Raw genomic sequence first — 10885 nt, 5'->3', positions numbered from 1 at the left:
AATGTCAAACGCTTTCTTGAAATCCATGTAGACAACATCATATTTGTTTACAACAAATATACATTCCTTTGAAGCACAAAACCCCACTAGGAAATGTCTTGGGTCAAAAGAAGAGGCTTATAATGTTTCAGGAATGTAGTAAGATTGAGGATTGGGAGGTTTTTAGAATTCAGCACCGAGGACCAATAAACTGATATAGAAAGAGAAAATAGAATATGAGTAAACTAGCAAGAAACATAAAAATGGGCCGTAAAAGCTTCTATAATTTTGAAAAAAGAAATCAATTAACAAAGACAAATGTGGTCCCATTACAAGCGGAGACAGAATAATTTGTAATGAGGAATGAGAAAATGGCAGCCAAACTGAACAAATACTTCAGGGGCAATTCTCTCATCCCAACGTGCTAATTTTTAGCGCGGCGGGCTGGGAGAATCGCGTGTGGGCCGATTCGCAGGATTCGCGCATGTGTTCTTGACGCGCGGGCATCTCCGAGTGCCGGATATCCGGCACGGTCAGGACCACACTGGAAACCGGTGGGAACAGCAGGTAAGTGATTTTAATCTATTTTTAATGTAATTTAAATGTCATGATTAGGCCTTGGACTGAAGTCTCCGGGTCCGCAAGCATCTCCCACCCCATCAGTGCAACTTCAATCTAGCGGGGTTCAGACTAGCTCCCCACTTTCAGGGAACTAGCAGCCCCAGGGGTTCAGGCGGCAGGGAGGCTGTGGTGCCCACTGGGCATGGGCACCCTAGCAGTGCCAGCCTGTGTCCCCTGGCACTGCCCAAGGGGCAAAGTGCCCATGCCCAGGGGCACCTTGGTACTGGCAACTGGGCATCGGGCAGTGCCAAGGGGACATGGCCTAGGGGGGAGGGCTTAGGGGCAATCGGTGGGGGTGGGGTGGTCCCACTGCCAGTCTACATTGGGATCGATTGAGGCTGGAGGGAGGCCAGCAATCGGGGCAGACTAGGGGGGTGGTCTGCCGGGAGGTTAGCCTCCCGTGGGGGGGTTCTTCCGGGGGGGCTTGTCACTGCTGGGGGGAGGGGGGGGAGGGGCTGGCCCAGGAATGCTTGTGGGGGCTGCGATCAGGTCATGGGGGGGTTGGAGGGGGCAGCACTGTGAAGGTTCCGGGCTGGCCAGCAATTGAGCTGGCCAGCAAAGTGCAGACTGACAGTTTGGGGCCACTGCGCATGCGCAGAGGCCCAGAACTGTCTGCCTCCAGTGCGAATAGGCCCCACCCCCCGAGCTTTTAATGATATCCACGATTGTGGCCTTTGCTTTGCACAGAGTGTGGGAGATTCTAGTGTGAACTCCCACGGAAAAAATAATCGTGATTTACACTAGTTTTCCTGTGAATTCAGCACTTAAAACTCTTTTGGGAGAATCGCCCCCTTTGTATCTATCTTCATGGAGGAAGTTACAAAAAACCTCCCAAAAATGCTAGAGAACCAAGGGATTAGTGGGAATGAGGAATTGAAAGAAATTGGTTTTGGTAAAAAAAAGTATTGAGAAATTAATGGGACTGAAAATTGATAAATCTCCTGGTCCTGATGATCTATTTCTGAGTGTTGAAAGAGGTGGCAGTAGAGATAATGGATGCATTGGTGGGCATCTTCAAAACTTCTATAGATTCTGGTCTGGTTCCTGCAGATTGGAAAATAGCAAATGTAACCCCAGGGAAGGAGACAGAGAAAAACAGGGAACGTTAGACCCATTAGCCTGACATCAGTAGTAGGGAAAATGCTGGAATCTATTATGAATAATGTGGTTTAAAAAATAGTGATTGGATTGGGCAGTCAACATATTTTTATGAAAGGGAAATCATGTTTCACAAACCTATTGAGGTTTTTTGAGGATGTAGCTGGCAGGATAAGGAATAACTAGTAGATTTTTAAAAAATCATCAATGGGATGTGGGTGTCACTGATTAGACCAGCATTTATTTCCCATCTCTAGATGCTCTTGAGAAGGTGGTGGTGAGCTGTCTTCTTGAACCACTGCTGTCCATGTTACAGTATTTATATGGCTGGTCCAGATCAGTTTCTGGTCAAGGATAACTCCCAGGATGTTGATCAATGGGGTTTCAGCGATGGTAATGCCATTGAATGTCAAGTTAGATTCTCTCTTCTTGGAGATGGTCATTAGCTGGCACTTGTGTAGTACAAATGTTACTTGCCATTTGGCAGCCCAAGCCTGGATATTGTCCAGACCTTGTTGCATTTGGATGTGGACTGTTTCAGTATCTGAATAGTTGCTAATAGTTCTGAACATTGTGCAGTCATCAGGAGCATCCCCACTTCTGGCCTTATGATGGAAGAAAGGCCATTGAAGAAGGAGCTGAAGATGTTTGGGCCCAGGACACTCCCCTGAGGAACTCCTGCAGTGATGTCCTGGAACTGAGATGATTGATCTCCAACCACTATAACTATCTTCCTTTGTGCCAAGTATGACTCTAACCAGTGGAGAGTTTTCCCGATTCCCATTGACTCCAATTTTACTAGAGCTCTTTGATGCCTTACTCGATCAAATGCTGCCTTGATGTCAACGGCAACCAGTCTCACCTCACCACTGGAGTGTTTGGATTTTCAGAAGGGTTTCGATAAGGTCCCACACAAGAGGTAGTAAACAAAATTAGAGTACATGGGATTGGGGGTAATATACTGTCATGGATTGATTGAGAATTGTTTAACAGACAGAAAACAGAGAGTCAGAATAAACAGGTCATTCTCAGGTTGGCAGTCTGTGACTATAGGGTACTGCAAGGATCAGTGCTTGGGCCCCAGCTATTCATTATCTATATGAATGACTTGGATGTGGGGACCAAATGTAATATTTCCAAGTTTTCTGATCTCACAAAACTAGGTTGGAATGTGAATGTGAGGAGGATGCAAAGAAGCTGTGAGGGGATTTGGGGTTATGTACTTTGGTAGGAAAAATAGAAATGCAGAATATTTCTTAAATGGTGAGAGATTGGGAAGTGTTATGTCCAAAGGGACTTGGGTGTTTTTGTTCATGAGCTACTGATAGCAAGCATGCAATTAGGAAGGTAATTGCTCTGTTGGTATTTATTGCAAGAAGATTTGTATACAGGAGTAAAGATATCTTGCTGCAATTGTATGGAGCTTTGGTGAGACCACACCTGGAGTTTTCTGTTCAGTTTTGATCTCCTTACCAAAGGAAAGATATGCTTGCCATTGAGGGAATGCAGCATGGGTTCACCAGACTGATCCCTAGCATGGCGGTACCGTTCAATGAGGAGAGCTTGACAAGACTGGGCCTGTGTTCTCTAGAGTTTTAAACAATGAGAGGTGATCTAATTGAAACTTACATAATTCTTACTTGGCTTGACAATTTAGATGCAGGAAGGATATATCCTCTGGCTCTAGAGCCAGGGGACTCAGTTTCAGAATTAGAGGTAGGCCATTTAAGGCTGAGAAGCAGAGGAATTTCTTCACACAGAGCATGATAAATCTTTGGAATTCTCTAACTCAGAGGACTGTGCAGGCTCAATCATTGAGTACATTCAAGACAAAGATCAATAGATTTCTAGATAGGAAATACATTAAGGGATGGGGATAGTGTGGGAAAATGGCATTGAGGTAGAAGATCAGTCATGCATTAATTGAACAGTAGAGCAGACTGAAGGGGTTGAATAGCTTATTCCTCCATGAGAACATTGGTTCCAGTTCTATTGAGGTGCAAACTTACCCTTTTGAACAGGTGTCTTCTGCCCCAGAACTGGTCCCAAGCCCTTCTTCCTACACCATGCCTCAAATCACATATTTCTACTCTTGCTAGTGCATTACACTGAGAGTAATCTGGAGAATAACAACTTTTGAAGTCCTACTTTTTAACTTTCTCTTTAGATCCTGAAAGTGTGAGCATAGGCCCTCCCCAATACTGACCCTCTATATCACTGATACCAACATGCACCAATTCTTCTGCCTCACTCCTTTCCCCTTGCAGGATATTCTGTACTATCTCAATGATCTCCTATGTGGAGTTAGGTCACAGATCAACTATGATTTAATTGAATTGTGAAACAGGCTCAAGGAGCTATACTGCATACTCCCATTCCTATGTTTTGAACATGGTAGCAGAATTGTGCATTGCAAGATTTCACAAACAACAACGAGGTGCATGACTCTAAAGTTCATTTTTAGTGATGTTGATTGAGAGATGAATAAGGAGCTGATGTGGCTTAGTGGGCAGTGTTTCTGCTTCTGAGCCGAAAGGTCCTGGGTTAAAGTCCCACTCCAGGACATGTCAGCCACTGAAGAACCCAGTTAATGGTGCAAACAAACCAGTGCGTATCAATGCTGATCCCCAGCTCACATAAATGGGGAAGATTTGTGGCAGGAAGGTCATCTGGCAGCAAAACCACCTGCCAAATCCAAAATGATGGTTGATAAGAAGGATGACCAACCAGCATTGTGGTGACTCCATGTAACATGGGAAAAGCTGAAAGGTGAAGGAAGGGTTGAGGGATAAATATTGGCCAAGACTCCTCTTTGGCTCTTTTTTGAAGTGTGGCATGCATTTTTTTAATAACCCTCCTGATAGTACAGTCAAGCTTCAGTTGAACACTTCATCTTAAAAGTGGCATCTCCAAATGTGCAGCATTCAATTAGTATCACACTGTGTCATGTCAACCTACATTGAGGCTTTAGATCTCTGGAATGATCTTTTGATGTGGAGATGCCGGCGTTGGACTGGGGTAAAAACAGTAAGAAGTTTAACAACACCAGGTTAAAGTCCAACAGGTTTATTTGGTAGCAAAAGCCACACAAGCTTTCGGAGCTCTAAGCCCCTTCTTCAGGTGAGTGGGAATTCTGTTCACAAACAGAGCATATAAAGACACAGACTCGATTTACATGAATAATGGTTGGAATGCGAATACTTACAACTAATCAAGTCTTTAAGAAACAAAACAATGTGAGTGGAGAGAGCATCAAGACAGGCTAAAAAGATGTGTATTGTCTCCACAGACAATACACATCTTTTTAGCCTGTCTTGATGCTCTCTCCACTCACATTGTTTTGTTTCTTAAAGACTTGATTAGTTGTAAGTATTCGCATTCCAACCATTATTCATGTAAATCGAGTCTGTGTCTTTATATGCTCTGTTTGTGAACAGAATTCCCACTCACCTGAAGAAGGGGCTTAGAGCTCCGAAAGCTTGTGTGGCTTTTGCTACCAAATAAACCTGTTGGACTTTAACCTGGTGTTGTTAAACTTCTTAATGATCTTTTGACTCAGGTTGAGGACTATTGCTGACATAAAAACATAAAATGACTATCTGTGTTACACATACCTTGGTAGCCTGAATTGGACATTGTTCAGCACGTATTTACAATGCAGCAGCCATTACATTCATTCAAATTACATTTTTACAGTTCAGCATAAACTGGGGGTTGAGCAATCGGGATTCGACAGCTGATTTCATTGTTTTGTTTTGATGGGTATAGACAAATATTATGACTGAAGAAGTCCTGATTAAACCCCAGAGCAAAGTTGTCCTTGTTCCACCCACCCTCCCGGGTACTATATATATGTATATATTTCTTCCAGCAAGTCTTTTCATTTCCATCTGTATTAATTCCCCGGGGTTGTATTGACCCCTTGGTGAATTCTTTGTCGAAGGCTCATCGTGCTCTGGTTAATTATTAAATCCAACAGTTAAGCCGGAAGGCACCTGTTCTCGGCGACCTGGGGGGAAGGGGGACAAGGTGTGGCCCTCAGGCAGCGCGCGCTGCTCCTCCAGTGAAAGTTGTGGAAAGTTCCAGATGGTCCAAACCGCCGGAGGCGCGCGCATGCGCGCTCGCTCGCTCACATCCAGCCCTGAGGGCTCGCTCTAGACAAACTGGGTGAAGAAGAACAGAATTTGTTCCAACTTCTGCACAGCTCGTTCTGCTCAGCCAATTTGTTTTTTTCGTTTAAAAAATTAAACCAGCCGGGAAACTGGGGGCCAGCAATATCCTATCAGACGAGGGTAAGTTGAAGTTGAGAATTTATCTGGGTATTTATTATTTTTCTGCTGGTTTCCTCACTTCTTTGAGGTCCCTGTCCTCCCTGCCAGACGTGAGGTTCCTTTCAGAAACTCAAGTAAATTAGCTGAGATGCACCTTGTTCTTCAAATGGTTCAAAGCAGCAGACATTGTGTATTTTAATGATATAATATTTTGTACTGTGTTATATTTTGTCATTTGCTTGTGTGCTTTTTTGTTACAAAACTCAAACAACAATGGACTGAATTTTATGGGCCACTTATGGGTGGAATGGACCTGTAAATTAGGGCACAGTGCCATCAATGAATGGTGTGCCCGCCCACCCCACCGTGGTTTTATGATAAGCAGTGGCAGCATCGGATGGTTGTCCATACATTGTCCAACTGAGTCAAGTTGGCAACTGAGAGCATCATCCACTGCCACTCTGAGCACCAGCCTCTATGACCACCCATTAAATCAATGTGTAGGTTTAGCCCTGCGGACTGACTGCAAGCCAGTTAAAGGGGAGGCAGGGCCCCAACCCAGAATTTTTGCCTCCCCATACCCAGCCTCCACCCTATCGAACATGATCTCACACCCACATTGTCAAGACCTGTCAGCCTGGCCCCAGATGTATCTGAATGTTTGGGTCCACCACCTTGGCCTACCTGCAGCACTGGCCAATACTCCTGGTACTATCAGTGTGCATGATAATGAAAATTTTGCCTCATGCTAATTAAAGGGCCATCACCCAAACAATTAAAGCGATGTGAGCCAGTTAAGTGGAGGTTGGCACATCTCTGACATTTGTGATGGGGTGTGGGGAGCCTACCCTCGCCGTTTAATCCAGCGCAGTGTTTAAATGTCAGACTGTGGGTGTTCCAATTAAGAATGAAAATGTTCAGGACAATGAGATAAGTGTGATGGATGAAGGCCCCGCATTCTTGGGGGAGTGCTTGCACAAGGCTCTGAAAAGCCCTGCCACAGATGTTTCTCCCTCCAGAATCACTCGTGGACCAGCTGCATGCAGCTCAGCTGCTAATGAGGGTTGGGAAAGGGAGACCTCACGAAGCCTATATAATGACCCTGGAAGACAACAGAAGACATTACTTAGTGAGACTGAATACATTTGCAGATAATACAGTGAAAATGTTCACCTGTGCAACCACTTGTGATCAAAATTCCTTGACTTTTTTTTGTTGCCTACCACTTCTTCTAGGCTGGGCAGCAAGGATAGAGGCAGCCTATGGAGTTGCCTCTAAAGGCTTCGGTGGTCAACTTCTGGAGAGTTGAGGTCTGGAGACCTTGGCTGTCACCCTGTGTGCCAGCTGCTCCATCTGTGGTGACAGAGGATGAGGTTGAAGGGGTCACAGGCCAAGGGGATTTGGAGTGTGGGGACAACCTCTGAAAGTTGATTTAACCAAGGGGTTAATCCAAGGATGTCCAGCTACTGCTGCTCCTCGCTTTGTGTGCCTGAGGGCCTCGGCCTGACTCCGAGGTGGAGAGACACCTGGTGGAACATCCTGTTCCCCTCTTGCATTGCCACTGCCATGTGTGAGTTTATGGATTGTTGATGGAGTGCAGGTTGGTGTGCATCACTGGCAAAAATTGGAAGTTCTGCTGGACCAGGGTCTCCATGGCATCTGCCATCCTGCCCATGGAGATGTCTGTGTGCGCACATGTGGGCAGTTCTCATCAGAGAGCAGGTGGACCAATTCCTCCAACTTGCGTGACACTCTGAGGGCTTCCAAAGGCTTTTCTTGATAGCCCTGCTTCTTGCTGACTCTCCACCATGTTGGAAGGCCATTTCCAGATACTCGTCAACTGACTCTGACCCCACAGATATCTCTTCTCTAGCAGTCTTCCGAGATCCAGGGAGATTGACTAAAACTTCAACCTCCTGCTATGGCCATGTGTTCATGTGGTGACTACCAGATTGAGACCATTCCAAACTAGTACTAATACCCACCAAGGTGTGTGTTTCTGATCTGGTGGAGGGTGCAGGTGACTGATGCCTCTATAAGTGGAGCTTATCTGCTCCATTCCCTCCTGGCTCATCTCTGGCCTGTAGCTGGGGTGAGGCCTGATAGGGAGCCCTTCTCCTCCTTGGGCCTGGTCTCATCCTGGAGGCATCTGTACGTGAGTTGGAGAGTGCAAGTGCCGGCATCAACTGTCTTCAATATGGAGGCACATTTGACCCTCAGATTTGCAATACATGGATGAATCCTTACTAGGTGGGCGCCGAAGGTCGAGCACCCCATAACCAATAAGTCTGTCCTGCTCCACTCCTATGAGCTCAAATTTGGTCAGAGATTGGAAAAATTGCCTATCCCTCCCATCTTCTCACGTTCACTGCAATTGTGAGGGCTTCTCTTGCTTAAACAAGAGAATATCTTTCAGAGGAGTTGCATGGATTAGAGAATTGGAATTTGATTCACTGATCCTTCCTCCTCTCATAAGATGGCAGGTTATCACTTGTGTGAATTGGGCAGAAGGGTTGCGGACTAGCTCTCTCTCCAGAGTGCTGAGCATATCCATATGCCTTTCTGAGCATTCCCTTCGCATATGATTTGGAAAGGTTGCTGGTTCCCCACTTTATCCTCCCTCCCCAGCCCCTTTCCTTGCAGTGCTCCATGTCTGCTGAAGGGAAAATGAAAAGGAAAGAGAATCCCAAAGGAAAGAAAGCAAAGCCCAGCAGTAAAGAGAGAAAATATAATTTCAAGAGGGACAGGAGTTTCCAACTCAAACATTGAGAAAGATAGGGAGTAGAGACAGATTGTAGCAGCTAGGGCAAACCTCAGTTTATCTAGTGGCAATTTCAGTACCCTTCATCCAGAGACACATTTTGATTTCCTAAAGGATTCACGATTTTTCCCCAGGTTTGAAAATAAGGATGTGGAAACTTTCTTTTCAACCTTTGAAAAACTGGCAACTCAATTGCGATAGCCAACAGAGTTTTAAACACTCCTAATGCAAGATCTGGAATATCTGGAATTCCGAATCTACTGATGACCATGAAGCCATTGTCGATTGTCGGAAAAGCCCATCTGGTTCACTAATGTCCTTTAGGGAAGGAAATCTGCCGTCCTTACCCGGTCTGGCCTACATGTGACGCCAGAGCCACACCAATGTGGTTGACTTTCAACTGTCCTCCAAGGGCAACTAGGAATGGGCAATAAATCTGATCAGTCAGCAACAACCATGTCCCAAAAATGAATAAAAATACGGTCAGCTAGTCAAAAAAGCCCGTGAGGTTTATTGCATGTTGCTTGCTGACAGCTTTGCTAGCTACGACCAAGCAAAGGCTATTATTCTCAGTTCCAGAGGCATATCACCTAACAATTTTGGAATTTGTGCAAAAATGCCACAGACCTTGGCGTTCAAGAGAATTAAACAGCTAGCTTTTGCCCTGTTGGTGCAAGCCCTAAAAATGAGTGGTCCTACATCCAGTTAAGGGAAGTAATTTTGTTGGAGGAGTTTAAAAACGGTCTTGCATAAACCCTCAGAACATGCATAGAGTAACAAAGGGTTTCCACCATCAGAGATTCAGCTATTATGGTTGATGATTATGATTTAACCTACAAACCTCTAAACTAAAGGAAATTTGGACCAGATAGCTTTTACCTGTAAGAAAGAGATAAAAGAAGTTGATGGAACAGAAGTAGACTCCAGAGGTAAAAAAGAAAGAACCTGGAAAATAAATCAACAGAGCTGCACTCTATTTGCTTCCAATGTGTCCGGCCAGGCTACATGAAAGAGAACAATTGGTTCACAAGGTGGAATTGGAGCTAGAGCTGTGTCAATAGCCTTGAAAGTACCCAGCCCAGACTCCGATGGGACGAAGTAGGGCAAAATTCCTACCAAGGCTTCTTGCAAAAAAGGTCCAATGCCGCCTTATGTGCCACAAGCTCCCAGAAAAGAAAAAACTATTTTTTGAGATGTAGGGTATTTTCAACCATTGCTTGCAGCAAAAGTTGCTGATTTGTCACCTGAAAGCAGGACAAACACCACAGTTCTAGTAAAGCAGCTTACCCTTGTAAGATTCACCTACAGAGTAAGTGTGTCACTGACATAGTGTATGTCATGATGTGGAGATGCCGGCGTTGGACTGGGGTAAACACAGCAAGAGTTTTAACAACACCAGGTTAAAGCCCAACAGGTTTATTTGGTAGAAAATGCCATTTGCTACCAAATAAACCTGTTGGACTTTAACCTGGTGTTGTTAAAACTCTTACATAGTGTATGTCAGCATCGTGATGAGCTTCCCTATGGTGGAAATAGACCTATTGTTGGGAAATTACTTGATGAAAAACCAGATACTGTGTCCAGGGAGGCTGGGGAAACTGTAAGGAACCAGGAGAATGCTGTTCAGCTGCAGAAGGTTGAAGATCCTAAATTCTACAGTGGGTAAACCGAAAAGGATTAGCGAAGTAGAAGGAAAGTCGGAGAATGTTCTGAAGGCTCGCAGAGATTTTTATCTTCTGAGATAAAAAGAGACAGGATAGAACCCATTTATTAAACAGCTCAGACCAGGGCAGTAGAGCTTAAAGACGGCAAGGAAGGGTCTATGGAATTAAAAAATGAAGGGGCTGTGCCAGAGATGTGGTTAACAGCTTCTTTCAGGATTTAAATAGGGACAGATAGCGAGGAAGACACCTCACCCAGTTTAATTTGTTTTGTTATGGAATGTAGGCATTGCGGGCAAAGCCAGCATCTCTTGCCCGTCCCTACTTGCTCTTGAACTGAGTGGCTTAATAGGCCATTTCAGAGGGAACGTTAAGAGACAACCAATTAATATGAGTCTGGAGTCACGTGTAGACTAGACCAGGCAAATTTTCTTTCTGAAATTATATTATTGAACCAAATGAGGTTTTACAACAATTCACAACCGCTTCATGGT

At 44.8% G+C, this 10885-nt stretch overlaps 1 protein-coding gene across 1 annotated transcript in view; it reads left to right on the top strand.

Moving 5' to 3' along the window:
- The first annotated feature begins 5841 nt into the window (after positions 1–5841).
- The window catches only part of myo3b (myosin IIIB), a 548412-nt gene continuing 543368 nt past the window's right edge, over positions 5842–10885 (top strand). The window contains exon 1 of the mRNA XM_078227705.1: positions 5842–5990. The gene's annotated coding sequence lies outside the window, so the exon portion shown is untranslated. The remainder of the gene's footprint in view (positions 5991–10885) is intronic.

Source organism: Mustelus asterias, chromosome 14, assembly GCF_964213995.1.
Source record: "Mustelus asterias chromosome 14, sMusAst1.hap1.1, whole genome shotgun sequence".
Classification (NCBI taxonomy): domain Eukaryota; kingdom Metazoa; phylum Chordata; class Chondrichthyes; order Carcharhiniformes; family Triakidae; genus Mustelus; species Mustelus asterias.
This window is presented reverse-complemented; position numbering and strand designations above follow the sequence as displayed.